We start from the raw sequence: 27,976 nt of genomic DNA, 5'->3' as shown, positions 1-27,976 counted from the left end.
TGGGTTAAATGAGGAAGACACATTTCAGTTGAAGGCATTCAGTTGTACAACTGACTAGGTATCCCCCTTTCCCTTTCACACGGCTGAATTCCTCCAGGAGGCAGTCCCAGATGGCCCTGGTCACCCAACCTTGCAGTGCCCTACACAGTAACTGTAGGCAATTGTTTTGAAGGAAATCTTCAGTGACAAGGTATCCGTAGGAATATGGAGGATAATGTCATTATTAGACTTTTACATCACCAGGTCATTGTGGATTACTAAAGTATAATATCCCTTATAACAAATCATGATAACATTGGATTGATAGATGCATGTGCACACACGTGCATGTGTAGCATGTGACAATAGCAGAATAGCAGGATCATATCAAGGATAGCATCACAAATACCACTTGAAGCTTGATGATGAGTTGATAATTTGAAACAGCTGTGCAGTGCTAAGGTAAAAACAAAAATGTGCACCACTTTGTGTCCCCCGGACCAGGACTGAGAACCACTGCTCTTCATTGTGACCTCTTCATCTGCAGACAGGCTTTCACAGCTCTCAATCTGCGGACAGAAAACCTCACAAGAAACAGACTTAGTTATACTTAAACTAGACCGTACTGAAAATTATGATAATATTACATCCGTTCTCACTTCTAGGGACTGGAACTACACAAAAGTACTTGCCCTATCCAGAATAGCCTACTCTCACTTTGACAGTTGGGGCTGCTATCCATTCACCCTCCTCCATGGCTGTTAGCTAGCTCCGTACAAATGCATTTGGCAGTGATAAATACATCAAGATTACTAGCTAATATGAAGTTAGGTAGCTGGTGACATTTAATTCACTTAGCTAGCTATCTATACTGTCACGCCTGCTCCCGCTCTGGCTCCCCAGCATTACGCACTCCTGCCACCATCCTTCCCCCCGTCACGCACAACAGCGACTATTGGACTCGGCATTGATTGTCATATGTCCTTGTATTCCCGTGTGCTGACGCTGTTCCTGTCTTGTTCCATGTCTGTTCCGATTCAATGTTTGACTCCCCGTACCTGCTTCTCCAGTCCAGCATCAGTCCTTACATATACAGTATGTAAAGTTGGCTAGATCGCTAACTAGCCACGTTAGCAGCTCTTTTGAGTTAACCTGCACTGTAGCTAGTTAGCTAATAATAGATAGTAGTTTTTTACATTTTAGAAATGTATTTACTTACTTGAAAAGCTACTCCCAGCCATGTGGAAGATTGGAAACAAGGTTGTTTGTCACCAGAGTGTTTTAGAGCATATTACTATTGAACTATTTACCCATTTAATAACCAGACCTTTATACAAACTTGCTATGCTGAATTCTTGACGCACAATCCAACATGCTGCCATATGCTGCCAGCACGCCCACAAGCGAGCCACTCTGGAAGGCCTAAGTGGTAAGCAGCAATTTACTGTGTGTGCTAGTGAACACGAGTCGTAACTGCAAGGCACCCGACTGCAAGGCGCGACAGAGGTTGGTGAGTGGGGCCCACCTCCCTGTCATCCAGGACCTTTATACCAGGCAGTGTCAGAGGTTGGTGAGTGGGGCCCACCTCCCTGTCATCCAGGACCTTTATACCAGGCAGTGTCAGAGGTTGGTGAGTGGGGCCCACCTCCCTGTCATCCAGGACCTTTATACCAGGCAGTGTCAGAGGTTGGTGAGTGGGGCCCACCTCCCTGTCATCCAGGACCTTTATACCAGGCAGTGTCAGAGGTTGGTGAGTGGGGCCCACCTCCCTGTCATCCAGGACCTTTATACCAGGCAGTGTCAGAGGTTGGTGAGTGGGGCCCACCTCCCTGTCATCCAGGACCTTTATACCAGGCAGTGTCAGAGGTTGGTGAGTGGGGCCCACCTCTCTGTCATCCAGGACCTTTATACCAGGCAGTGTCAGAGGAAGGCCAAAAATCAAAGTCAAATACTCCAGCCACCCAAGTCAGACTGTTCTCTCTGCTACCGCACCGCAAGCGGTACCAGTGCACCAAGTTTGGAACCAACAGGACGCTGAACAGCTTCTACCCCCAAGCTATAACAAGGCTGCTAAATAGCTATGCGAATGGCTACACGGACTACCTGCAGTTACCCTTTTTTTCCGTACTCTCTTGCACTGACTCTATGCACACACAGTTGTCACACACAGATACTTACACTGACACCCCAACACACACGTTCACGCTCACCACATATGCTGCTGCTACTGCTCCACATACGATGCTGCTACAGCTGCCTATTATCTATCCTGTTGCCTAGTCACTTTACCCCTACCGATATGTACATACAGTTGAAGTCGGAAGTTTAAATACATTTAGGTTGGAGTCTTTAAAACTTGATCCTTGTTCAGAGGAGCAAGCCAACAACACAGCTAAAACAATAACTTCAAACTGAAGCTGGAAAGACTGCAAACCTTTTTTCCTTTACCTTTTTTCAATTCACATTTCTTTGTCTATATCCCAAAAAATTATGCCAGCTGATTCATGATTTCGACTGGCTGAGAAACGCTGCCTGCCTCTCTCTCATGTCCCGACCACTACATGGAGATCGAATTTGAATATTGAAACTGTTGCAAATGTCAGACAGACAGTAAGGTTTATACAAAATATCTGCTGTTAAACTAAATGTCAGTCTAAAATAAATGTGAGATAATGTTTAGATGCTTTTTATAGTGGAGATCAAGTTTATAACTTACCTGCCTGGGCTGATGAGACAGTGGCTTGCGCAGTCAAATGGAACAGATTAAATAGGCATTTTAATGTCATAGATTTAGCGGATTAGACACCAGCTGGAATGAGCTTTTAACCAATCAGCATTCAGGATTAGACCCACTGTCACTACTTCAGCCGAAGTCGGTTCCTCTCTTTGTTCGGTATACTAGCCATCGCCGATCCACTTTTCATTTTCCATTTGTTTTGTCTTTGTTTCTACACACCTGTTTTTCATTCCCCTAATTATTGTTCATGTATTTAACCCTCTGTTTCCCCCATGGTGTTGTGCGGGATTGTTTTATGTCATGTTTGGTAATGTTGGTGGCTGGTTATTTCGACGGGTGCTGTTTCTTGCCTGTGTGTAAAAGTTGATGTTTGTGTGTTTGGGCAAGTGTATTGTTTTACCTTGCATCATTCATTATTCTAAGTAAAGTTACGTTGCTCCCAATTCTCTGCTCTCCTGCGCCTGACTGCATACACCAGCTACACTCACCATTCTGACACCCACCTGTTGACAAAGCAAAATATGTCAAAATAATAGTTTATTTCTCCCGACAGGATCCGCAGAGAGGATTTGGCCTTCACCTCAGGTTTATGAGATAACTGCCTTTGTTCATCATTTAGGACATTTCAAGTCTTAAATGGGCGGAAAAGGCATGACTTTTTTGGTTAAAAGAGGTTCAAACGAGATACCTGTCTGGTGACATCAGTCTATTCCAAGCATTAATTTCTCCAATCCAAAAACATCAGGGCATCTGTTTTAGAAAGAGGACAAAATTAAGATGTCTTAGCATAAATTCAATCATCAATGGTTGGTTCCTAGATCTGTTAAGATTGTCAAAGGGCAAAGTGCAGTAGTGCACATCCTTCACAGCCATTTTAGGTGTGTTTGCTGTTCTTCAGACGAGTCTGTTCCTCTCAACAGGTCCAGAGCCAGGGGTGGAGCCCCTGACCAAGGTTGAAGAGAGGGTTGCTCTGTCCCCCAGATATGGCCACTTGTGGAACAGGCACTAGTAGGTAAAGAGGGAAAGGGGGATACTTAGTCAGTTGTCCAACTGAATGTATTCCACTGAAATGTGTCTTCCGCATTTAACCCAACCCCTCTGAATCAGAGAGGTGTGGGGGGCTGCCTTAATCAGAGTGGGACTCAAGTCACTTGTCATGGCCATACTCACCTCACAAGGTCTTTCACATGACCACTTGCACAAGCCATCCTCTGTCCCTTTGTATTTGATATGTGCCTCAGTGAGTAGACAGAAAGCTGTCAGAACACATCTTGAACTTTTAAGCATCACTTATGAAGATGTTCAGCTGCATGGCAAATATCAAATTGTGTTCCTCCTGACAGGATCTGCAGAGAGGATGTGGTCTTCACTACAGGTTTATGAAATAACTGCTCTACCCCGTGTTCACTATTTATGACACATCGGGTCTTAAATGGGCAAAGAAGGTTCTTGTTGTGTTGTCAGCAATACCTACATCACATGAAATTGTATGACTTGACACCACTTGACTGTAAACCATGGGATTGGTTATGCCATACTGCTGAGCAAAATCAAATACTTGACATAGCAACCAGAACTTAGTCAATATCTCATGCGTACTTGGGCTTGGCCATAATTGACTAGTAACTTTACTGAATGAATGCACACTGACTTTGACAGGTCAAAAGTCATTCTACTGTGTGGTCAAGCCATAGACATAGACCGTATAAATAAAGGGTCAACCAGCTGAATGCTTGCAACATTATAGCAGTTAATGTGTCGTGCACAGCACAGCTGGGGAAAATCTCTGATAAAAGGATCCAGCAGACAAGCATATCAAGACACCGCGGTAACCATTGACTGAAACATCTGCAGATATGTCCGTAACGATTAACGAAATCAAATATTCGCACAGTTCTGAAACTTCTTCTTTGACATTGGGTTGGCGGATCGCATCCAACTTTTAAGGTGCATACACCGCCACCTACTGTACAGGAGCGTAAGGCCAGTCTAGGCCTACCTACATTAAATTCTCTTCATGAGTCCTGTTCCTTTAAGAAAGTGAAACAGATCCCTAAACACCACTTCCCTCCACTTTCCTCCCCCCACTACATCACCCAAACCTCGTCACACAATCTCTCCCTATCAACGTCATACAGTTCACAGAATATCAAAACACGCTCCATCGTGTCCTCCACTAAACACTCATCATACAGGGCTGTTTCATGTCTCTCTATCATCCACAACATGGCATTGAAACCTGAGTGCCCAAACCGTAGTCTACTCCACACAACTTCCTCTCTCATACATCCCATACTCCCTGCCTCTTCCTTATCTGGCTGGTGCACGCAATAAAATTGCCTCCTCTTACTATTAGCATCCCACTCCCTTTGCCAAAGATAGAGCCCTGACACCTGGATCAAGGACTTGACTTCCCTGTGGCCCAACAGGACCTGAATACCCCTTCTCTTCTCACAGCACTCTTAGCCGCCACATCAGCCTTCTCAGTACCCTCCACACCCACATGGACGGGAACCTAGCAAAAGCTTACCACCATTCCCGTCCTCTCCAGTCGCATTAACAGCGCCATCATCTCCAAAAACAAGTCTCCCCTATCCGACCTGCCCGTCTTCACATTACTTAACACTGCAGCCCAATCAGAGCAGATCCCCATCGAGTGGTTTCACCTCCTACGCCCATCTCAAATCTATAATCATGGCCATCAACTTGGCCGCATACACTGACACATTATCATTTAACCGCTTACATACAAAATCTGGGATATACACCCCTGCCCCCACCCTACCGCTGACTGGATCCTTTGAACCATCTGTATATATCCTTAAAATCTCTCCGCACACCGTCTCAAGTCCTCACCCCATTCTCTCCTACCCTCAATCATATCCACATCTACACTTGGTTTCAGAAAAAGCCACACTATACACCTGCAATGCCTCAACAGGTGCCGTCCTGAAGGCACCCACACACAAGCTCAGGGCCCTTGACTGTATCCTGTCCAGACGCTGTAGTACCATTTTGGCTGTCGATCCATATACCCATATACCATATACCGACCCATAATCCTAAAATGGCCAAACAGTGTTTGTCTATCCGACCCCCAATCATATCCTGCCACCGCCCTCATGAGGTTCAGCACCTTCCTACACTTCATTTCAATATACTCAACATGTCTCTTCCATGTAAGCCTCTCATCTCACCTACCTAAATACTTAAACTCAGACACCCTACCTATTAAAAAAGCCAGCTGAGACCCTGTGTCTCTTTTTCAAGGGAGACCTGGCCATGGCAGCAAAAATCAATACATTACAGAATTAAAACATACAATACAACATGATTCAGCCTAAAAAAAGCATTTACACTCCTCTATCAATATTTTAAATTCATTCAGTGGCACTATGGGGTGCCTGAGGACATAGTCTCTAATCGGGGTCCCCAGTTCAGGTCCAGGGTCTGGAGAGTGCTCATGGAACGTCTGGGGGTCTCTGTCAGTCTTACTTCAGGTTTTCACCCCGAGAGTAACGGGCAGGTGGAGAAAGTAAATCAGGATGTGGGTAGGTTTCTGCGGTCATATTGCCAGGACCGGCCGGGGGAGTGGGCGACATTCATCCCCTGGGCGGAGATGGCGCAAAACTCATTCCGCCACTCCTCCACTAACCTCTCTCCTTTCCAGTGCGTTCTGGGGTATCAGCCGGTTCTGGCACCTCGGCATCAGAGCCAGATTGAGGCTCCTGCGGTGGACAAATGGTTCAAGTGCTCGGAGGAGACCTGGGACGCAGCCCATGTGCACCAACATCCGGCCGTGAGGCGGCAAAAAGCGAGCGCCGACCGTCACCACAGTGAAGCCCCGGTGTTCGCACCTGGGGACAGGGTCTGGCTCTCGACCCGAAACCTGCCCCTCCGCCTGCCCTGCCGGAAGCTGGGTCCGCGGTTTGTGGGGCCATTCAAAGTCCTGAGGAGACTGAATGAGGTATGCTACAGGTTACATCTTCCCCCAGATTACTGTATTAATCCCTCGTTCCATGTGTCTCATCTCAGGCCAGTGGTGGCTGGTCCGCTCCAGCAGTCTGAGGTGCAGGAAGTTCCTCCGGGGTATGCTGTTCGAGCCATCCTGGACTTGAGGCGTCTGGCGAGGGGCCTTCAGTACCTCATGGAGTGGGAGGGGTAAGGTCCAGAGGAGAGATGCTGGGTGCCGGTGGAGGACGTCCTGGACCCTTCGTTGCTGCAGGATTTCCACCGTCTCCACCCGGATCGCCCTGCGCCTCATCCTCCGGGTCGTCCCCGAGGTCTGGAGGCGCGCATCAAGGGGAGGTACTGTCACGACTTCCGCCGAAGTCGGTCCCTCTCCTTGTTCGGGCGGCATTTAACCCTCTGTTCCCTCTAACCCTCTGTTCCCCATGTTGTATTTATGAGGGATTGTTATTTGTTTTGTGGATTATTGTCAGGCGTTGCACTTTTGTTTTAGACCGTGTTTTTGGTACTGTTATGTGTTATGTGCTGTCATTTGCTAACCGGTATTAAAGTAAAAAAAATATTTGAAACTTTGAACATCCCATGGAGCACCATTAAATCGATTATTAAAAAATGGAAAGAATATGGCACCACAACAAACCTGCCAAGAGAGGGCCGCCCACCAAAACTCATGGAGCAGGCAAGGAGGGCATTAACTGGAGAGGCAACAAAGAGACCAAAGATAAGCCTGAAGGAGCTGCAAAGCCCCACAGCAGAGGTTGGAGTATTTGTCCATAGGACCACTTTAAGCCGTACACTCCACAGAGCTGGGCTTTACGGAAGAGTAACCAGAACAAAGCCATTGTTTAAAGAAAAAAATAAGCAAACACGTTTGATGTTTGCCAAAAGGCATGTGGGAGACTCCCCAAACATATGGAAGAAGGTACTCTGGTCAGATGAGACAAAAATTGAGCTTTTTGGTCATCAATGAAAACGCTATGTCTGGCCCAAACCCAACACCTCTCATCACCCCAAGAATTCCGTCCCCACAGTGAAGCATGGTGGTGGCAGCATCATGCTGTGGGGATGTTTTTCCATCGGCAGGGACTGGTAAACTGGGCAGAATTGAAGGAATGGTGGATGGCTCTAAATACAAGGCAATTCTTGACGGAAAGCTGTTTCAGTCTTCCAGAGATTTGAGACTGGGACGGAGGTTCACCTTCCAGCAGGACAATGACGCTAAGCATACTGCTAAAGCATCACTCGAGTGGTATAAGGGGAAACATTGAAATGTCTTGGAATGGCCTAGTCAAAGCCCAGACCTCAATCCAATTGAGAATCTGTGGTATGACTTAAATATTACTGTACACCAGCGGAACCCATTCAACTTGAAGGAGCTGGAGCAGTTTTGTCTTGAAGAATGGGGAAAAATCCCAGTGGCTAGATGTACCAAGCTTATAGAGACATATCCCAAGATTTGTAGCTGTAATTGCTGCCAAAGGTGGCTCTACAAAGTATTGACGTTGGGGGGATGAATAGTTATGCACGCTCAAGTTTAGTTTTTTTGTCTTATTTCTCGTTTGTTTCACAATAAAAAATGTTTTGCATCTTCAAAGTGGTAGGCATGTTGTGTAAATCAAATGATTACAACCCCCCCAAAAAGAATATATTTTAATGCCAGGTTGTAAGGCAACTAAATAGGAAAAATGACAAGGGGGTAATACTTTCACAAGCCACTGTATGTATTCTTCAATTACATCGAGCTGATTTCTGACGTGCTGTCCCTTCTTTTTACGTAGTGTATTTCTGTATTGTTTTAGTAAGTGAAGGTGTAGACTCAGGTTTTCTGGGTCTCTATGTTTTTGTTTGGAGAGGTTTCTCAATTTCTTTCTTAGGTTTTTGCATTCTTCATCAAACCATTTGTCATTGTTGTTCATTTTCTTAGGTTGTCTGCATGACATGTTTAGATTTGATAGGGATGCTGAAAGGTCAAATATACTGTTTAGGCTTTCTACTGCTAAGTTTACACCTTCACTATTACAGTGAAATGTTTTGTCCAGGAAGCTGTGTAAAAGGGATTGAATTTGTTGTTGCCTAATTTTTTGGGGGGGTAGGTTTTTACACTACTTTCCTTCCATCTATAGCATTTCTTAATATTGTACAGTTCCTTGGGCTTTGTTGTCTCGTGATTGAGTATTGCTCTGTTCAGGTAGACTGTGATTTTGCTGTGATCTGAAAGGGTGTTAGTGGGCTGACTGTGAACCCTCTGAGAGACTCTGGGGTGAGGTCAGTAATATGCAGTACTACTGCCAAGGGATGAGCTGTGGGTGTACCCACCATAGGAGTCTCCAACAGCCTGCCTCACAGTAAGCACCAACTAACTAAATGATGAAGCAGTGCCTGTCCACTAGTTCTCGACTGTCCACTAGTGCCAACTGTCCACTACAACTCCCAAAATCCATTGCTTCATGCAAAACCCAATCCGATTAGTCTGTCTGTTATGCCAATCAAACAGCAGAGGGCTCCAATCGCCTGCAATGCGGTAGTAGTTTATTTGTGATGGGCGGGTTGTACATTGCGTTACGTAGCTGCTTATTGTAATCGTTCTTATTACAGCCCAGTGTTTGTAATCCGTTGTTATCAACCTGACGCAACTTCGTGTGTTTACTACTCACTCATCTGTTATTTTAGATCAATTATACGAAGTAGTCTGTTTTTTACGCCTGGGGAGTGGGGTTGAAGCCTGGCCTCTAGCTGCGGCTGCGAATGAACTTAATATTTTCTCAGTATCGTCCTGCATTGAAACATTTTTATTTTATAATTATGACGGTGAGGGGGAACCTGTAAACTAAATAACTGTCAGAAATATCGCCTCCATTTGTAATATGGTAAGGAGGCAAAGCGCTATATTGCCTGCTGCAGTCGCTGTTGGGAACCTTGTGTAATGACGATGAGAGAGGGTCATGGTCGAATTGCTCCTGGGGGCTCGAGCTGATCGGCTGTAGGAATCAATCCACCGGTCCTTGCTTGACGGGGGTGCAAAGGGTTCGGAAGGGTCCAACATTTCGGAAATGTAGCTCTATCTTGAATGAATCGTCAATCAAGTACAAGGGTGGAGCAAAAACCCCAGACAATTTGCCCTCCCTTGGAATGAGTTTGACACGTGATCTAGAAGGTCCCTATATCACACTTTACATTCGTGTGCCCTTATAACTGTGTAATTAGGCCTAAGTACAATGTAACAAGTAATTATAATACTCCTAGTTGTTACACTGCATGAATACACATTAACAAGGAAAATAATGTAAAGTGTTAACTTTTTTTACTAACATCACCACCACAAAATGGAATGTGTTTATTGAATCTGGCAAAGATTAAAAACTTGAGGAAAGTGTCAAGTTTTAAAGGTCAGGAGTGTTATTGTGATACAGAGCATTTGATTAGTGATGAAGGGACCTATATTGTTATCATCTGGTCTTTGTTGTTTTTCTCCTTTGTACTAATGTTTGTATGCTTTGGTTGAAGAGTATTATTTAACACTTAATGCATCTTTGGGGATATGAGCACAGGCTCAGCTGTGTGTGTGTGTGTGTGTGTGTGTGTGTGTGTGTGTGTGTGTGTGTGTGTGTGTGTGCGCAAACGTGTATGAGAAAGTGAAGCTTGAGAACTCAGTCAAAACTAATATCAGAGACAACAAAGCAAAGTATTCTGTTCTGCTTTGACTGAGAGAGAATGACAGTGATTTAAAGACTAAAGCAACTTTAGCAGAAGTCTCTCAACAAAGCCACGGCTTCATCTGGAACCTCTCTGAGCTCTGGTTAGTCAATGGGCTCTGTCAGGAGATAAGTGGCCTGTCTCTCCACTCTGAGAATGTTAAATGCTCTTGAATCTTTACATTGTAATAGGTCTACTTACCCCCCCCCCCCCCCCCCCCCCCCCCAAGTTAAGAGGTTGGTACTAAGTTTCTCAGACGATGAAACCAAAGGATTCCTGACTTCCAGTAGTATGAATAAGCAAGGTTTGTGTTTGTGACGGGAAACTGCAAGCTTTATGAAAGCCATAAAAGGCTGGAGTCGACTGCCAGTCAATGTCAGAAATAATCTAGGCATTTATCTGAAGCGAAGGTTAGACTATTATGTGAAACATAGACATGTGCAGCATGTGACCTCTCTATAAAGAGGTTTTGGTTTGTCAGTTCCCTGCTATATAGTTGCCAAGATGACTTCCAGGAGATGGAACAGACACGTGTGAGTGGGACACTCCAGATGATGATGTGTAGCCTATTTCATGCATAATAAGGATGTTTGACAGTGCACGTTAGAGCTTGTGTTCTCTCTCTGGTCTCCCTTAGGGCACCAATGCCTCTGCTCTAGAGAAAGACATTGGTCCGGAGCAGTTCCCAATCAACAAACACTACTTTGGATTGGTCAACGTAAGTGTCATTCACTTGGTCACCTTCTGGATGATCATTATATACACTGGTGTCCTTTTTAGAACAAGCTGTCCACTAGGTCACTACTGAGTTATGTTTCCCATTGGACAGGTGATTAGTGTTGGCGCTTTGTATTACAAGCTGGTTGTTTTGTCTGTTTCACTGCTATTTTATTTCAGTTAGCAAAAAAAAATCATCTTTGAGGAGCTTCTGTTACCAACTAGTTTGTTTGCCAACCCTTCAGATGGAGAATGTTGATACTCAAAGCAGAGTGTGGCTGCTTTATATTCATTAATCTATCTGGCTCTTATATAATTTGGAGGTCTAAGAACTAGGTTTGCAAAATTCCTGGAACTTTCAATAACTTCCCTGTTTTTCCTGAAATCCCGGTTGGAGGGTTCCCGGAATCGGAAGGGAATAAGCAGGAAATCCGGAATCCTCAAACCAGGATTTCTGGAAAACCATGGAATTTGTTGAAAGTTCCTGGAATTGTGCATCCCTAGTAAGAACACAAAGCATCTCTCCTTGTGTAGACACAGTCATTGTTGGAGGTTACGGTCATGCTGCTTGCATCTTTCCTACATGTTTACAATCTTAAGTTTACCGTTCCTCAAACACACTCATAAGAATCTCATCCCTCTCTCTTTCTGGGTGGACCCTCAGTTTGGGAACACTTGTTACTGTAACTCGGTGCTTCAGGCCCTGTACTTCTGCCGGCCCTTCCGGGAGAACGTGCTGGCCTACAAGGCCAGAATCTGCTCACGTGTCTGGCAGACCTCTTCCACAGCATGGCCACCCAGAAGAAAAAGGTGGGAGTCATCCCGCCCAAGAAGTTCATCTCACGCCTGCGCAAGGAGAATGGTGAGACAGACTACACCAAACCTAAATACAATCACTGTCTGCCCTGGACTGACTGGGAGAGGGGACTATGGTGGTATACCATCATAGCTAACATGTTATATAGCTTAAACCTGCCATATGATTGGTGTTGGTAGTAAGTCAAGACTGCTGAGACCAGTTGCCTTGAATCAAGTTTTCAGCTCAGATAGGCATGTTTTGATCTGAGGGTAGGGATAGGGCTAGAGGGGCAGTAGAAGTGTTTTTGTCAGGTGGTTGTCACTGTCGGGTGAAGGGCAGGTGCATGTTGTGGTGGCGGTAAGGTCATTCAGAGCATGGAACTGGAATAGAGGCAGATTGTTCTCAGTAGTCTGACTCCAGGAAGCACTCTCTATGAATGAACAATGAACATCTCTGTGTGGACTAGGGACTGGTCAGCTGCCTTCTCTCTTTCACATTCTCTCTCTCCACTTTCACTTTTCACACACGTATCTGATTTATGTGTGTCCATGTGCATCAATGTGCCCTGATTCACCTTGAACACGACTGTCGATTGACTGACCACCTCTTCACACAGACCCTCCAAGTGTTGCCCTAACAGCCCCTGTCCTGTGTCTCCCCCTACAGACCTGTTTGATAACCACATGCAGCAGGACGCCCATGAGTTCCTCAACTACCTGCTGAACACAGTGGCAGACATCCTGCTGGAGGAGAAGAAGCTGAACACGGTGGCAGACATCCTGCTGGAAGAGAAGAAGCTGAACACAGTGGCAGACATCCTGCTGGAGGAGAAGAAGCTGAACACAGTGGCAGACATCCTGCTGGAGGAGAAGAAGCTGAACACGGTGGCAGACATCCTGCTGGAGGAGAAGAAGCTGAACACGGTGGCAGACATCCTGCTGGAGGAGAAGAAGCTGAACACGGTGGCAGACATCCTGCTGGAGGAGAAGAAGCTGAACACGGTGGCAGACATCCTGCTGGAGGAGAAGAAGCTGAACACGGTGGCAGACATCCTGCTGGAGGAGAAGAAGCTGAACACAGTGGCAGACATCCTGCTGGAGGAGAAGAAGCTGAACACAGTGGCAGACATCTTGCTGGAGGAGAAGAAGCTGAACACGGTGGCAGACATCCTGCTGGAGGAGAAGAAGCTGAACACGGTGGCAGACATCCTGCTGGAGGAGAAGAAGCTGAACACAATGGCAGACATCCTGCTGGAGGAGAAGAAGCTGAACACGGTGGCAGACATCCAGCTGGAGGAGAAGAAGCAGGAGAAGCAGAACGGACGCCTCAAGAAAAACGGAACGGCCATCACCACGGAGACCGAGCTCGAGAACAAGACCACGGAGCCCACCTGGGTGCATGCCATCTTCCAGGGCACGTTGACCAATGAGACGCGCTGCCTCAACTGTGAGACAGTGAGTCCATCCGGGCAGTTGTTTCTGTGGTAGTGGGTTTTATGTTCTCTGATAGTGGTCCTAATTCCACCAAGTCATGTGAGACATAAACACGTATGTAAGAATACTTTATTGATTCACTTTCCTTACAGTCCACAAAAATGTGTGTCTTGCTTTTTTACTCAACCCCCAAGACCCTTCCTCAGCAGTGTTGGTAATGCTTTGTCAGTACCCTACCAATCCATCTGTTCCTGTGAGTCCCTGTGAGTGTTTTCTCTGTCCTCACTCCCTGCGTCCCACAGAGGGATTAGCTCTGTCTGTAATGAAGGAGGAGATGAGGAGATTGTGAGCTGAGCTCTGACAGAGATCCTCCACGCTGTGTCACCGGGCTCCCATTATGCCACTCTCAGAGCAGAAGACAGGAGGGAGGAAGGCAGAGATTGGCCCCTAACAGTCGTCTTCATCACGCTACAGGCACTCAGCTTCTCACTGATACATCCTTACAACCCTATCACAACACATCAAAGAGACCTGCTCTCTCATCTCGTGTACCAGCGTGTGAGCTGGTCTCGGAGCAGGGCAGCATCAATTCATCTCATCTCTCTGTCTGTCTCTCCCTGTCTCTGTGTATGTGGCAGGTCAGCAGCAAAGATGAGGACCTTCTGGATCTTTCTGTGGATGTAGAGCAGAATACATCAATAACAGGTAATATTTACAGTGCCTTAGGAAAGTATTCACAACCCGTTTGTTGTGTTACAAGGTGAGGTAAAAATTAATTTAATTGTCATTTTTTGGAAACGATCTCACAAAATACTCAAATGTCAATGGAAGAAAAATTCAAACATTTGTAAAAATATATATAAAAAATGTAACACTAATACACACTGGGAGTATACAAAATATTAGGAACACCTGATTAGTCCATGACAGAATGACCAGGTTAAAGCAATGATCTCTTATTAATGTCACCTGTTAAATCCACTGCAATCAGTGTAGATGAAGGGGAGGAGACAGGTTAAAGAATAATTTTTAAGCCTTGAGACAATTGAGACGTGGATTGTCCAAGTCCTAAGAATATGTTGTGGGCCCTCACAGCCTCCCGGGTGGCAGGAATGCACGTAGAGTTGGGAGAGATGCGACTTCAGCTGACCATGACATATTGGGTAAATCTAAAAGGACACATGGTTACACATCCTACTAAAAAGGTACTACTAGAGTGCTGGGAACATGAACTAAATCTGAATACAAGTTTTGGGTGGATCGGCAATGGCATGGCGATAGAGATGGGGCTGTTTGGGAGGGAGTTTAGCCCCTCTGTGGTTCTTCCTGCTATCCCACCTTGGTGTCTCCCTCAGCCAGTGATAGATCTAGGGTTGCTTGAGAGGGTAAAAGATGTTGAGGAAGGAGTAGATTCAGTTGTAAGTGAACATTTTAGGAACACTGTACTATGCTTTCTTGAATATATTCACAGATGTGTCTAAGGGACATTAAACAGGGAGGACAGCTTTTAGTGTTCCTGACTTTAAGGTGGCAGTGACAAAAAGAGCAACAGATCATGTATCTGTTTACACAATGGAGTTGATGGCCATACTCCTGGCTGTAGAGTGGGTGGAGGAGGTGAGACCAGACAGGGTAGTCATCTGCTCTTGACTCCTGTGCAGCACTGATGAGCTCAAATTATTTTGTATATCATGGTAGACAGGATGTATTGTATGAGGTTTTGCTGTGCTTGTATAGGGTGAGACAGATGGGGTGTATTTGTGGTGCTCTTCTGGGTACCAGCTCATGTGGGAGTAGAGGGGAATGAGGAGGTGGATGTTATTGCCAAGCAGGCTCTTGAACACCCTAATGTTGGAAATGTCAATTAGTAAAGCAGAAGCCAAGGGGTTGATGAAAATAGTGGTTAAAAACAAATGGCAAGAGTTGTGGGAAAGGAAGGGATTTTTTTTGGTAAACCTTATTTTACCAGGTAATTTAGCTGAGAACACATTCTCATTTACAGCAACGACCTGGGTAATAGTTACAGGGAAGAGGAGGGGGGGATGAATAAGCCAATTGTAAGCTGGGGATGGTTAGGTGACCGTATGAGGGCCAGATTGGGAATTTAGCCAGGACACCAGGGTTATCACCCAGTGCCATGGGATCTTTAGTGACCACATAAAGTCAGGACACCCGTTTAACATCCCATCCGAAAGATGGCACCCTAAACAGGGCAATGTCCCCAATCACTGCCCTGGGGCATTGGGATATTTATTTTTTAGACCAGAGGAAAGGGTGCTTCCTACTGGCCCCCTAACACCACTTCCAGCAGCAGTTGATCTCCCATCCAGGACTAACCCTGCTTAGCTTCAGAAGCAAGCCAGCAGTGGGATGCAGGGTGGTATGCTGCTGGCAAAAGGAAGACACCTGTATACGATTCAGGAAAAGGTGGGGGCAGGGAGGTCATCAGGCTGAGAGAGAAGGGAGGAAAGTGTAGTCACAAGGCTGAGACTGGGACACACAAGGCTCAATAGTACATTGAAAGTGGTGGGGAAACATCCGACTGGGAGGTGTGATCATTGTCAGGAGGAGATGGAGACAGTGGAACACGCTCTATTTCAGTGGCAGAAATATGGGAGGTAAAAGAAGCGATTGTTATTCGATTTGAGGAGTAATGGGGTTGAAGAACCAAGATTAAGTGAACTGCTGGGGAAATCTTCAGGGGATGTAGTATTTAATTATCTATTTAGTTTCCTTAGGGACACAAGAATATTGGGTAGGATTTAGACCTTCACTGTCTCTGGTCCACACTCCAGTTCAGTTGTTGGCAATAATGCATCTTAAAGTTGGTTGCCAACTGTGATAAAAATCCACAGAATAATAAGAAGAAGAAGAAGACATGGATAGTGTATCTGTCAGAGGGTGAATGGAAAAATATTTGAGTGCCTTTGAACGGGGTATGGTAGTAGGTCCCAGGCGCACCGGTTTGAGTTTGTCAAGAACGGCATTGCCGCTTAGTATTTTACGCTCAACAGTTTCCCGTGTGTATCAAGAATGGTCCACCACCCAAGGGACATCCAGCCAACTTGACACAACTGTGAGAAGCATTGGAGTCGACATGGGCCAGCATCCCTGTGAAACGCTTTCAACACCTGGTAGTCCATGCCCCGACGAATTGAGGCTGTTCTGAGGACAAAAGGGGGTGCAACTCAATATTAGGAAGGTGTTCCTAATGTTTTGTCCACTCCGTGTATCTTGATTACATAAGTATTCAACCCCCTGTGTGTGTCAATACATGTTAGAATCAACGTTGGCTGTGATTACAGCTGTGAGTCTTTCTGGGTAAGTCTCTAAGAGCTTTGTACACCTGGATTGTATAATATTTGCCCATTATTATTTTCAGAATTCTTCAAGCTCTGTGAAATTGGTTGTGTTGATCATTGCTATACAATCATTTTTCATGTCTTGCCATAGATTTTCAAGCAAATTTCAGTCAAAACTGTAACTCGGCCACTCAGGAACGTTCACTGGCTTCTTGGTAAGCAAGTGCAGTCTAGATTTGTGTTTTAGGTTATTGTTCTGCTGAAAGGTCAATTCATCTCCCAGTGAGCAGATTGAACCAGGTTTTTCTCAAGGATTTTGCCTGTGCTTAGCTATTTCAGTTGATTTTTATCCTGAAAAACTCGCCTGTCTGTAACGATTACAAGCATACCCATAACATGATGCAGCCAACACTTTGCTTGAAAATATGGAGAGTGGTCCTCAGTTTTGTGTTGTATTTGATTCGCCAAACATAACACTTTGTATTCAGGACAAAAAGTGAATTGCTTTGCCACATTTTTAGCAGTATTACTTTAGTGCCGTGTTGCAAACAGGATGCGTGTTTTGGAGTATTTGTATTCTGTACAGGCTTCCTTCTTTTCACGCTGTCATTTAGGTTAGTATTATGGAGTAACTACAATCAAATCAAATCAAATGTATTTATATAGCCCTTCGTACATCAGCTGATATCTCAAAGTGCTGTACAGAAACCCAGCCTAAAACCCCAAACAGCAAGCAATGCAGGTGTAGAAGCACGGTGGCCAGGAAAAACTCCCTAGAAAGGCCAAAACCTAGGAAGAAACCTATAGAGGAACCAGGCTATGAGGGGTGGATAGTCCTCTTCTGGCTGTGCCGGGTGGAGATTATAACAGAACATGGCCAAGATGTTCAAATGTTCATAAAGTCATCATGCCAGGTAGTCCTGAGGCATGGTCCTAGGGCTTAGGTCTTCCGAGAGAGAAAGAGAGAATTAGAGAGGGCATACTTAAGTTCACACAGGACACCGGATAAGACAGGAGAAGTACTCCAGATATAACAAACTGACCCTAGCCCCCCCGACACATAAACTACTGCAGCATAAATACTGGAGGCTGAGACAGGAGGGGTCAGGAGACACTGTGGCCCCATCCGATGATACCCCCAGACAGGGCCAAACAGGAAGGATATAACCCCACCCACTTTGCCAAAGCACAGCCCCCATACCACTAGAGGGATTTCTTCAACCACAAACTTACCATCCTGAGACAAGGCCGAGTATAGCCCACAAAGATCTCCGCCACGACACAACCCAAGGGGGGGCGCCAACCCAGACAGGAAGATCACATCAGTGACTCAACCGACTCAAGTGACGCACCCCTCCTAGGGACGGCATGAAAGAGCAGAGCCAGTGACTCAGACCCTGTAATAGGGTTAGAGGCAGAGAATCCCAGTGGAAAGAAGGGAACCGGCCAGGCAGAGACAACAAGGGCGGTTCGTTGCTCCAGAGCCTTTCCGTTCACCTTCACTCTCCTGGGCCAGACTACACTCAATCATATGACCCACTGAAGAGATGAGTCTTCAGTAAAGACTTAAAGGTTGAGACCGAGTCTGCGTCTCTCACATGGGTAGGCAGACCATTTCATAAAAATGGAGCTCTATAGGAGAAAGCCCTGCCTCCAGCTGTTTGCTTAGAAATTCTAGGGACAATTAGGAGGCCTGCGTCTTGTGTAGGTATGTACGGCAGGACCAAATCAGAGAGATATAGGTAGGAGCAAGCCCATGCAATGCTTTGTAAGCTTAGCAGTAAAACCTTGAAATCAGCCCTTGCCTTAACAGGAAGCCAGTGTATGGAGGCTAGCACTGGAGTAATATGATCACATTTTTTGGTTCTAGTCAGGATTCTAGCAGCCGTATTTAGCACTAACTGAAGTTTATTTAGTGCTTTATCCGGGTAGCCGGAAAGTAGAGCATTGCAGTAGTCAAACCTAGAAGTAACAAACAATGTTGTTGACCCATCCTCAGTTTTCTCCAATCACAGCTGTTAAACTCTTTAACTGTTTTAAAGTCACTATTGGCCTCATGGTGAAATCCCTGAGCGGTTTCCGTCCTCTCTGGCAACTGAGTTAGGAAGGACGCCTGTATCGTTGTACTGACTGGTTATATTGATACACCATCGAACGTGTAATAACTTCACCATACTGAAAGGGATATTCAATTTCTGCTTTTATTTATTTTGACTTATCTACCAATATTTGCCCTTCTTTGTGAGGCATTGGACAACCTCCCTGGTCTTTGTGGTTGAGTCTGTGTTTGAAATTCACTGCTCCATTGAGGGACCTTACAATGATCTGAATGTGTGGGGTACAGAGATGAGGTAGTCATTAAAAAATCATGTTAAACACTATTATTGCAGTCCATGCAACTTATTGAGTGACTTGTTAGGCACATTTTTACTCCTGTACTTATTTAGGCTTTCCATAACAAAGGGGTTGAATACTTATTCACTCAAGACATTTCAGCTTTTCATTTTTTATTAATTTGTAAAAAATGTGAAAAACATAATTTCACTTTGACATTATGGGCTATTGTGTGAAGGCCAGTGACAAAAATCTCTATTTAATCAATTTTAAATTCAGGCTGCAACACAACATACAGTGGGGCAAAAAAGTATTTAATCAGCCACCAATTGTGCAAGTTCTCCCACTTAAAAAGATGAGACAGGCCTGTAACTTTCATCATAGGTACACTTCAACTATGACAGACAAAATTGACTGAATCTGCAATAGGTAAGCAGCTTGGTTAAAAGAAATCAACTGTGGGAGCAATTATTAGAAAACAAAACATCACTGCTCTAGAGGAGATCTGCATGGAGGAATGGGCCCAAATACCAGCAACAGTGTGTGAAAACCTTGTGAAGACTTACAGAAAACGTTTGACCTCTGTCGTTGCCAACAAAGGGTATATAACAAAGTATTGAGATAAACTTTTGTTATTGACCAAATACTTATTTTCCACCATAATTTGCAAATAAATTCATTAAAAATCCTACAATGTGATTTTCTGGATTTTTTTACCTCATTTTCTCTGTCATAGTTGAAGTGTACCTATGAGGAAAATTACAGGCCTCTCATCTTTTTAAGTGGGAGAACTTGCACAATTGGTGGCTGACTGAATACTGTTTTGCCCCACTGTATGTGGAAAAAGTCAAGTGGTGTGAACACTTTCTGAAGGCACTGTACCTGTTACCTTTCTCAGCTAGAACTATTGTACACTTGCCAACCCTGCTGTAGATAGAGCATCCTCTACTCTGTGTATCAGCCTGACTGACGCAGTCCCCTCTGTGTGTGTGGTGTTCCCTAGGGACTTCAGTAACACAGAGACCTTGTGCAGTGAATACAAATACTACTGTGAGACATGCTGCAGCAAGCAGGAGGCCCAGAAAAGGTCTGTACACACTGTTTAGCTGTGTGTCTGTCGGTCTGTGTGTGTCAGTCTGTGTATAACTCCTCTGTGTGTCCTTATAGGATGCGTGTGAAGAAGCTGCCTATGATCCTGGCCCTGCACCTGAAGTGATTTAAGTACATGGAGCAGCTGCACCGATACACCAAACTGTCCTATCGTGTTGTCTTCCCTCTGGAGCTCCGCCTCTTCAACACCTCTGGAGACTCTGTCAACCTCGACCGCATGTACGACCTGGTCGCTGTGGTCGACCACTGTGGCAGGTAGGACACACACACACACACACACACACACACACACACACACACACACACACACACACAAGACATTGTATCCAAACTGAAATGTACTGTACCTATAGACCATATTATTCTCATATCAGTCCTTCCCCTTCTTTCTTCCTCAGTGGACCCAACAGAGGACACTACATCACCATAGTGAAGAGTCATGGCTTCTGGCTGTTGTTTGATGATGACATCGTGGAGGTGTGTGTCTCAGTTAGGGTTGTTATGGTGACTGTATTACCGCCACACCGGCAGTCATGAAGGCAGTCAAATTCCATGTGACCGTTTAGTCACGGTAATTAGGCTTCTCCAAGCTCTGATGCTGCTGATGGTCATTAGTAGCCTACCAAACTTGATAACTACCTGGTCCTCAGCACTCTATTGTCCCTCTAATCACTCTGACATCAATGTAAATGTAGTTGAAAATCTAATCAATGAGTTCATGTTGCTCAACATTTCTATAGGCTATGCAATTGCGTGAGAAAACGAGAGCGATGGCCTCTATTTAAAAGAGGAGGACCCCATCAGCTTTCTATAGGATAGGCCTACTATATTTATTCTTAAAAAAAAAAATATTAAGCACATTGCTTATCTTTACAGCAGGAGTCTAGCCTACTTGGCTGGCATGAAAATTAACCACGGGAAAAGCGTCCTCCATTCGCTTTTTAAGTGCATAGACAACATTTATTTTTTTCCTTCCCCTAAATCAAAACAAATTTCACACATATTATTTAGTATATGTGAAGACAAAAATAAAATTAAGAATAGTCTGATGAATGACAATATTAGCCTATCACTTGTGAATGATGTCCAGCGTAAGACAAGAAACAATGCCTTTTTTTGTGTGACTTTTTCGTATCGTTGTCGCACACCTCATCAAATTTCAAATTCAAATTTATTTTTATATAGCCCTTCGTACATCAGCTGATATCTCAAAGTGCTGTACAGAAACCCAGCCTAAAACCCCAAACAGCAAGCAATGCAGGTGTAGAAGCACGGTGGCTAGGAAAAACTCCCTAGAAAGGCCAAAACCAGACAGGATGACCACATCAGTGAATCAACCCACTCAGGTGACGCACCCCCTCCAGGGACAGCATGAGAGAGCCCCAGTAAGCCAGTGACTCAGCCCCTGTAATAGGGTTAGAGGCAGAGAATCCCAGTGGAAAGAGGGGAACCGGCCAGGCAGAGACAGCAAGGGCGGTTCGTTGCTCCAGAGCCTTTCCGTTCACCCTCCCACTCCTGGGCCAGACTACACTCAATCATATGACCCACTGAAGAGATGAGTCTTCAGTAGAGACTTAAAGGTTGAGGCCGAGTTTGCGTCTCTGACATGGGTAGGCAGACAGTTCCATAAAAATGGAGCTCTATAGGAGAAAGCCCTGCCTCCAGCTGTTTGCTTAGAAATTCTAGGGACAATTAGGAGGCCTGCGTCTTGTGACCGTAGCGTACGTGTAGGTATGTACGGCAGGACCAAATCAGAGATATAGGTAGGAGCAAGCCCATGCAATGCTTTGTAGCTTAGCAGTAAAACCTTGAAATCAGCCCTTGCTTTGACAGGAAGCCAGTGTAGAGAGGCTAGCACTGGAGTAATATGATCAATTTTTTTGGTTCTAGTCAGGATTCTAGCAGCCGTATTTAGCACTAACTGAAGTTTATTTAGTGCTTTATCCGGGTAGCCGGAAAGTAGAGCATTGCAGTAGTCTAACCTAGAAGTGACAAAAGCATGGATTAATTTTTCTGCATCATTTTTGGACAGAAAGTTTCTGATTTTTGCAATGTTACGTAGATGAAAAAAAGCTGTCCTTGAAATGGTCTTGATATGTTCTTCAAAAGAGAGATCAGGGTCCAGAGTAACGCCGAGGTCCTTCACAGTTTTATTTGAGACGACTGTACAACCATTAAGATTAATTGTCAGATTCAACAGAAGATCTCTTTGTTTCTTGGGACCTAGAACAAGCATCTCTGTTTTGTCCGAGTTTAAAAGTAGAAAGTTTGCAGCCATCCACTTCCTTATGTCTGAAACACATTCTTCTAGCAAGGGCAATTTTGGGGCTTCACCATGTTTCATTGAAATGTACAGCTGTGTGTCATCCGCATAGCAGTGAAAGTTAACATTATGTTTTCGAATAACATCCCCAAGAGGTAAAATATATAGTGAAAACAATAGTGGTCCTAAAACGGAACCTTGAGGAACACCGAAATTTACAGTTGATTTGTCAGAGGACAAACCATTCACAGAGACAAACTGATATCTTTCCGACAGATAAGATCTAAACCAGGCCAGAACTTGTCCATGTAGACCAATTTGGGTTTCCAATCTCTCCAAAAGAATGTGGTGATCGATGGTATCAAAAGCAGCACTAAGGTCTAGGAGCACGAGGACAGATGCAGAGCCTCGGTCCGATGCCATTAAAATGTCATTTACCACCTTCACAAGTGCCGTCTCAGTGCTATGATGGGGTCTAAAACCAGACTGAAGCATTTCGTATACATTGTTTGTCTTCAGGAAGGCAGTGAGTTGTTGCGCAACAGCCTTTTCTAAAATTTTTGAGAGGAATGGAAGATTCGATATAGGCCGATAGTTTTTTTATATTTTCTGGGTCAAGGTTTGGCTTTTTCAAGAGAGGCTTTATTACTGCCACTTTTAGTGAGTTTGGTACACATCCGGTGGATAGAGAGCCGTTTATTATGTTCAACATAGGAGGGCCAAGCACAGGAAGCAGCTCACAGGAAGCACCTCATGTAGACTAACCCATAGGCCTATATGTTTTGATATGGTTGGTGGCCAAATAACTTATTAAAATTAAGCACATTAATCCAGTTTACAACGGGTGTAGAGCCTAACTGGCATACAAAAGCAGCGTTTCAAGTTTGGGGAAGATCATTTTCACCATAAAAATGCACATTTATAATAAAAGCATTACATGCATAATCACATTTGTGGTCAATTTTGATAATGGTGTTTTCCCTCTCATGGAAGGTTCGCACTTATAGCCTACTGCCATGTGCGCATTGCTGCGCTTATAATGTGAACAAATAGCCTAATAGAGTATCAACATTTTAAGCTAAACGTTCACATCTGTTACGTCAGCCTCATTTCATAAAAACTTTTTTTTATGCTAGTGGGTATATTCATTTGGGATCTATTGCATCACACAACTGTCCCAGACTATGTTTGGATTATTTATTTCTCGCACAGAATAAAATAGTTCTACTTTTGTACTATGGAGGATAGTAGATTGACAGAGGCTAGTGCTTTTGCTGTTCGTTAGGCCAACTCACCTTGTTGGCTGACGAAAAGTAAATGAGGACAGATCTTCCAATATCTTCAATATGAATTGGAAAAGTATACGCGCAGTTGCGTCCCTGATGTGTCTGTCTTCACTTGTAGCCTGTGAGAAAGACCCGATCACGTGATGGAGAGCCATGTGAGTGAGAGGTGCTTCGGAGCACGCAGCACTCCGGGAGATGGGAATTATAATTATTATATTTAGCCCAAGGGTGCAGTGGCCACTGGCTGCAAAAGGCATGGATTGTTTTAGGGGGCATTACTGCCACACAAAGAGGATGCCGCCAGGAAATCTTAGGCATTATCAAGTGCTTGTCAAATTGTATATGAGAGACTGATGAAGTGTGTACAGCCTGCGCAAAAAAACAAAGCGGAGCTCATGCCTTTTTCAAATCATCAAAAGAGTCGCATCATGCAGCTTTACAAATGTATTAAAAATCCAAACATATAGCCCAACGTTTGTAGAACAACTAATGTTCCATTAATAACTCTAAATTAAGAACAAATCATTTCTTTGTTTTCCGCTCAACACAGAATAGCCTCATGTGCTCACTCCCTCAAATCATTTGGAGAAAATATTCTTTCTATTTTATTCAGCTTGGTTCATTTGTATTCGTCATACTATAAAATAATGCCACGAAGTTCTAAGCAAATCTTGTCTTCTAAATGAACTAGTGTAGCCCGCATAGCCAGATCAGGACCTAACATAAGGACAATGTATGCTATTATATTCTTCTGAAATAAAATACATTTTCTTCATATCATGTTTCTTTAGACCTATCTAAAATAAATAATGGATTTATTGTGAAGGTGTTGGCTATATTACATGGATTTATTAGACTTTAAAATGTAGATGTTCCAAAGGTCTGCATCAGTGGCTTGTAGGCTGTGTGGAAGCCAGGAGATGCTCAATGTGTTTATGTTAATTAACTGTCAATTACCGATGTTTGTTGGCCATCAGACCTGTTTATATGGCTCAAACAGAATGTTTCATCATTTGTTGTCTCACTCTCTGGTTTACTCAGAAAATCGATGCCCAGGCCATCGAAGAGTTCTATGGGTTGACGTCAGACATCTCCAAGAACTCAGAGTCTGGATACATCCTCTTCTATCAGTCCAGGGAGTAACTGGAATAAACACCCAGCCAGAGAGAGAGAATGATTGGAACTCTGACCCTGACCCCTCTCTGAGTCATGTGCCAACGCCATTCCCTGTCTCACTGCCTTCCCTGGGTCTGCCTGGACTTCATTTCCCATAACCCCATGCTCTCCCTCCCTGCATTCAGCATGCTGGGAAGACTGTATAAACTGCCTTTTGTCCTTCAGCATCTGGACAGCACTTTAGAACAACAACAACAAAAACAAACAGTCACAACAACAAGGAGCAGGAAACATAAAGAAGCTACAACGGGCTGGTGTGTGATGCCCGTTTGTCTCCGCATGGGGCCAGGTCTGGAGGTCTGAAGACCCACCATGGGTCACTCTTCCTGGGTCTGCCTGGCATACAGAGCTGGCTAGACTGGTACAGATACAGACTGCTATGGGAAAGAAGATTGTAATATTTGTATATCTGTATAGTATGTCTATTTTCACGCAATGTCATAAGTTCATAAATACTTTTAGTAGGGTTATCCCGTGACCTTATATTTACAATGTCCAGCCCATAGATGTATTCTACCTGGGGAATGGCTAGAGCTGGGATGGAATGGAAGTTTTAGGGAGAGATATAAACTAGTTGAAAGAGGGTCTATGCATCTAGTGTCGCTGAACTGCATGTTTCGGTGTTCACTGTTTGAGCTGGTGTAGATTCAATTTGAGTTGTGACCAATCCAAACCTATTCATTGTAATGCTGAGATATGGTAGTTCTACAGAAGACCAGGATGCATGTAACTCTCTGTCTGCTGCTCCCGTCCCCTAACATAGAGACTGGCCCAGGCCCTAATGCTCCTCTCCCAAGTTATAACCATGTTGTGATCCAGCCCCCACTCTAGAACATAGTCACTCACTGACACAAACTACATCTCTACTAGTCTCTAGACTAGTTTGGTTTCTGTCTAATCCCTGTTTTGTAAAACACTATTTATTGCTCTTATTTATGTCTAATGTTATAATGTTGACTGTGCTGGTAGGTGGAGGAGATTGTGCCTCAGGGCTTGACCCATCCAGACTCAATCTTGTCTTGTTTTGTAGGTAACATCTCCCCCTCACTGAGTCTGGTAGGTCAGTGTTTCCCAACTCCGGTCCTCGAGTACCACCCAATGGTACACATTTTTGTTGTATCCCTGGACAAATATTGAGGCCTTGATGATTAGTTGACAAGTTGAATCAGGTGTGCTTGTCCGGGGCTACAATTAAACTGTGTACTGTTGGTGGTACTGGAGGAGCAGAGTTGGGAAACACTGGTGTAGGTAATATACATACATACATACAGCGCTCTATGGGGTTGACAACGTCTTTAGTAGCTTTACTTTGAAGTATGTGGATAGCTGGACCCTGTCGAAAGAACCACATAATCCACAGTTGTCAGGTATCATGAAAAGGAGTGTTTCTCACAGTGAGATTGGTGCAATAGGAGGTCAAGTGAGCTGATAAGATGCCGACTTCCCTTTGAAGAAAATATATATGTTGATATTAAATGTTAGTATGCTTTGCTACCAGCTAGTCTCCTCCCAGTCGGTAGTGTGTATCTGTGTGAGATGATCAAAGGAAGTGGAACTATTTTGCTAGGTGCATTATGGGGTCAACATAATGTTGGTATGATGACAGAACGTACCTGTTTATTCTTCTTCCTATGTTGAAATATTGGTGTCTTTACATGTGTTCTTGTAACACCTTGTTATTTTGCATAGTTGTCCCCCCCATTGTTAGGTACTTGACTTGGAACCAATGTTTTTTACTCAGAAGCTGTGCCTGGCAGACACTGACAAGTTGTGTTTAGTGTTAAGGTGACCAGTGGATCATAGAGACAGCTGGTTTTACCATCCCGTACGGTTAGGACCATGTACTGTAGACTATAACCATATCAAAAGGTCCATATAGAGGTATATGAAGAAGCAATGCTGCTCACTGTCCTGTGGCACTCGAATTCACTGTGATACTGGAAGTATACCGACTCAAATGCATCTCGCTAAGTGTGAAATAGAGATGATTTGAGTTGTTATGTGTGTGTTTCTGTGCCCTCTCCTTATTATGTGAGTCAGCATTTTATGTCATGTGTGAGAGAGTGCATAACTGCCTATCTCCTTCTGATAGGATAACTGGTGAAGTCGATGATTAGTAATATGTGCCAAACTGGAGTCTCTAATGACTTGCAAAATTGGAAAAGAACTGTAACAGAACACTATTTTCTCTGCTAAGATACAAGTGTACATTATGTATAAAAGACTGATAAAATATATAGGAAATATATTTTTTTAAACCTAGGAGCTAAAGCACTAAGAGAGAGTAGTTACTTAAAAACAAACCCTGTTTAGAAATATGATGCTGCTTTACAATAAACCAATCAGTCAGTCAATCACATAACCAACTAATCACACAATAGTAACACAATCGATGAGACACAATCGATGAGTCACAGTCAGTCACATTGAGGTTTTGTTCATTACAGGCGTAACAGAACCATGGTAGATGAAGAGGACATGGGTAATGATGAGAAGAGAAATGTGTGTGCTAATCTTCAAATGATTATTCTGCACACACCGTTATACTAACTTTAAACAGGCAGCCCAATTCTGATCATTTTCCACAAATTGGTCTTTTGACCAATCAAATCAGCTCTTGCTCAGACCAATTATTGAAAAGAAAATCAGAATTGGGCTACCTGTCTAAACGCATCTCTCTCAAGAGCTCTGTCAATGCACTCAATGTGGTCTTATCAATCTATAATAAGACTCCGGTTGGACTCTGGTGTAGTGCCTAGAGATGGAGACATACTGTTATAGCTTGGTTTGATAAGAGTAGATGATAAAGGGAGATCCAGGCACTAGATAACTCGCAATTCTAATGAATTGTTTGTAAACTGAAAGTGCACGTTACTGGTGATATTCTTTAATAAGAACCACAGTATGAGTACTTCTTGGATTTCCCTTTCCTCTGTTCAATAAAAAGACTATTAACTGAGGGACTGGGCTTTTCAAAGATTTTGTTAGTCATGTTCTTTGTATTTGTATTTTCAAAGAGTTGTCAACCCCCTCACCAGCTACTCATTCTCCCTTTGTCCTCTTCTCCTCCTTTTACCCTCTTCTCCTCCTTTTACCCTCTTCTCCTCCATAACCCACTTCTCCTCCTTTTACCCACTTCTCCTCCATAACCCACTTCTCCTCCTTTTACCCTCTTCTC

General features: G+C 44.1%; 1 pseudogene; it reads left to right on the top strand.

The window, feature by feature from the left end:
- Positions 1-6,179: 6,179 nt before the first annotated feature.
- LOC139409754 (uncharacterized) lies at positions 6,180-25,927 on the top strand (annotated as a pseudogene).
- Positions 25,928-27,976: the final 2,049 nt, after the last annotated feature.

This window comes from Oncorhynchus clarkii, chromosome 5 (genome assembly GCF_045791955.1).
Source record: "Oncorhynchus clarkii lewisi isolate Uvic-CL-2024 chromosome 5, UVic_Ocla_1.0, whole genome shotgun sequence".
NCBI lineage: Eukaryota > Metazoa > Chordata > Actinopteri > Salmoniformes > Salmonidae > Oncorhynchus > Oncorhynchus clarkii.
This window is presented reverse-complemented; position numbering and strand designations above follow the sequence as displayed.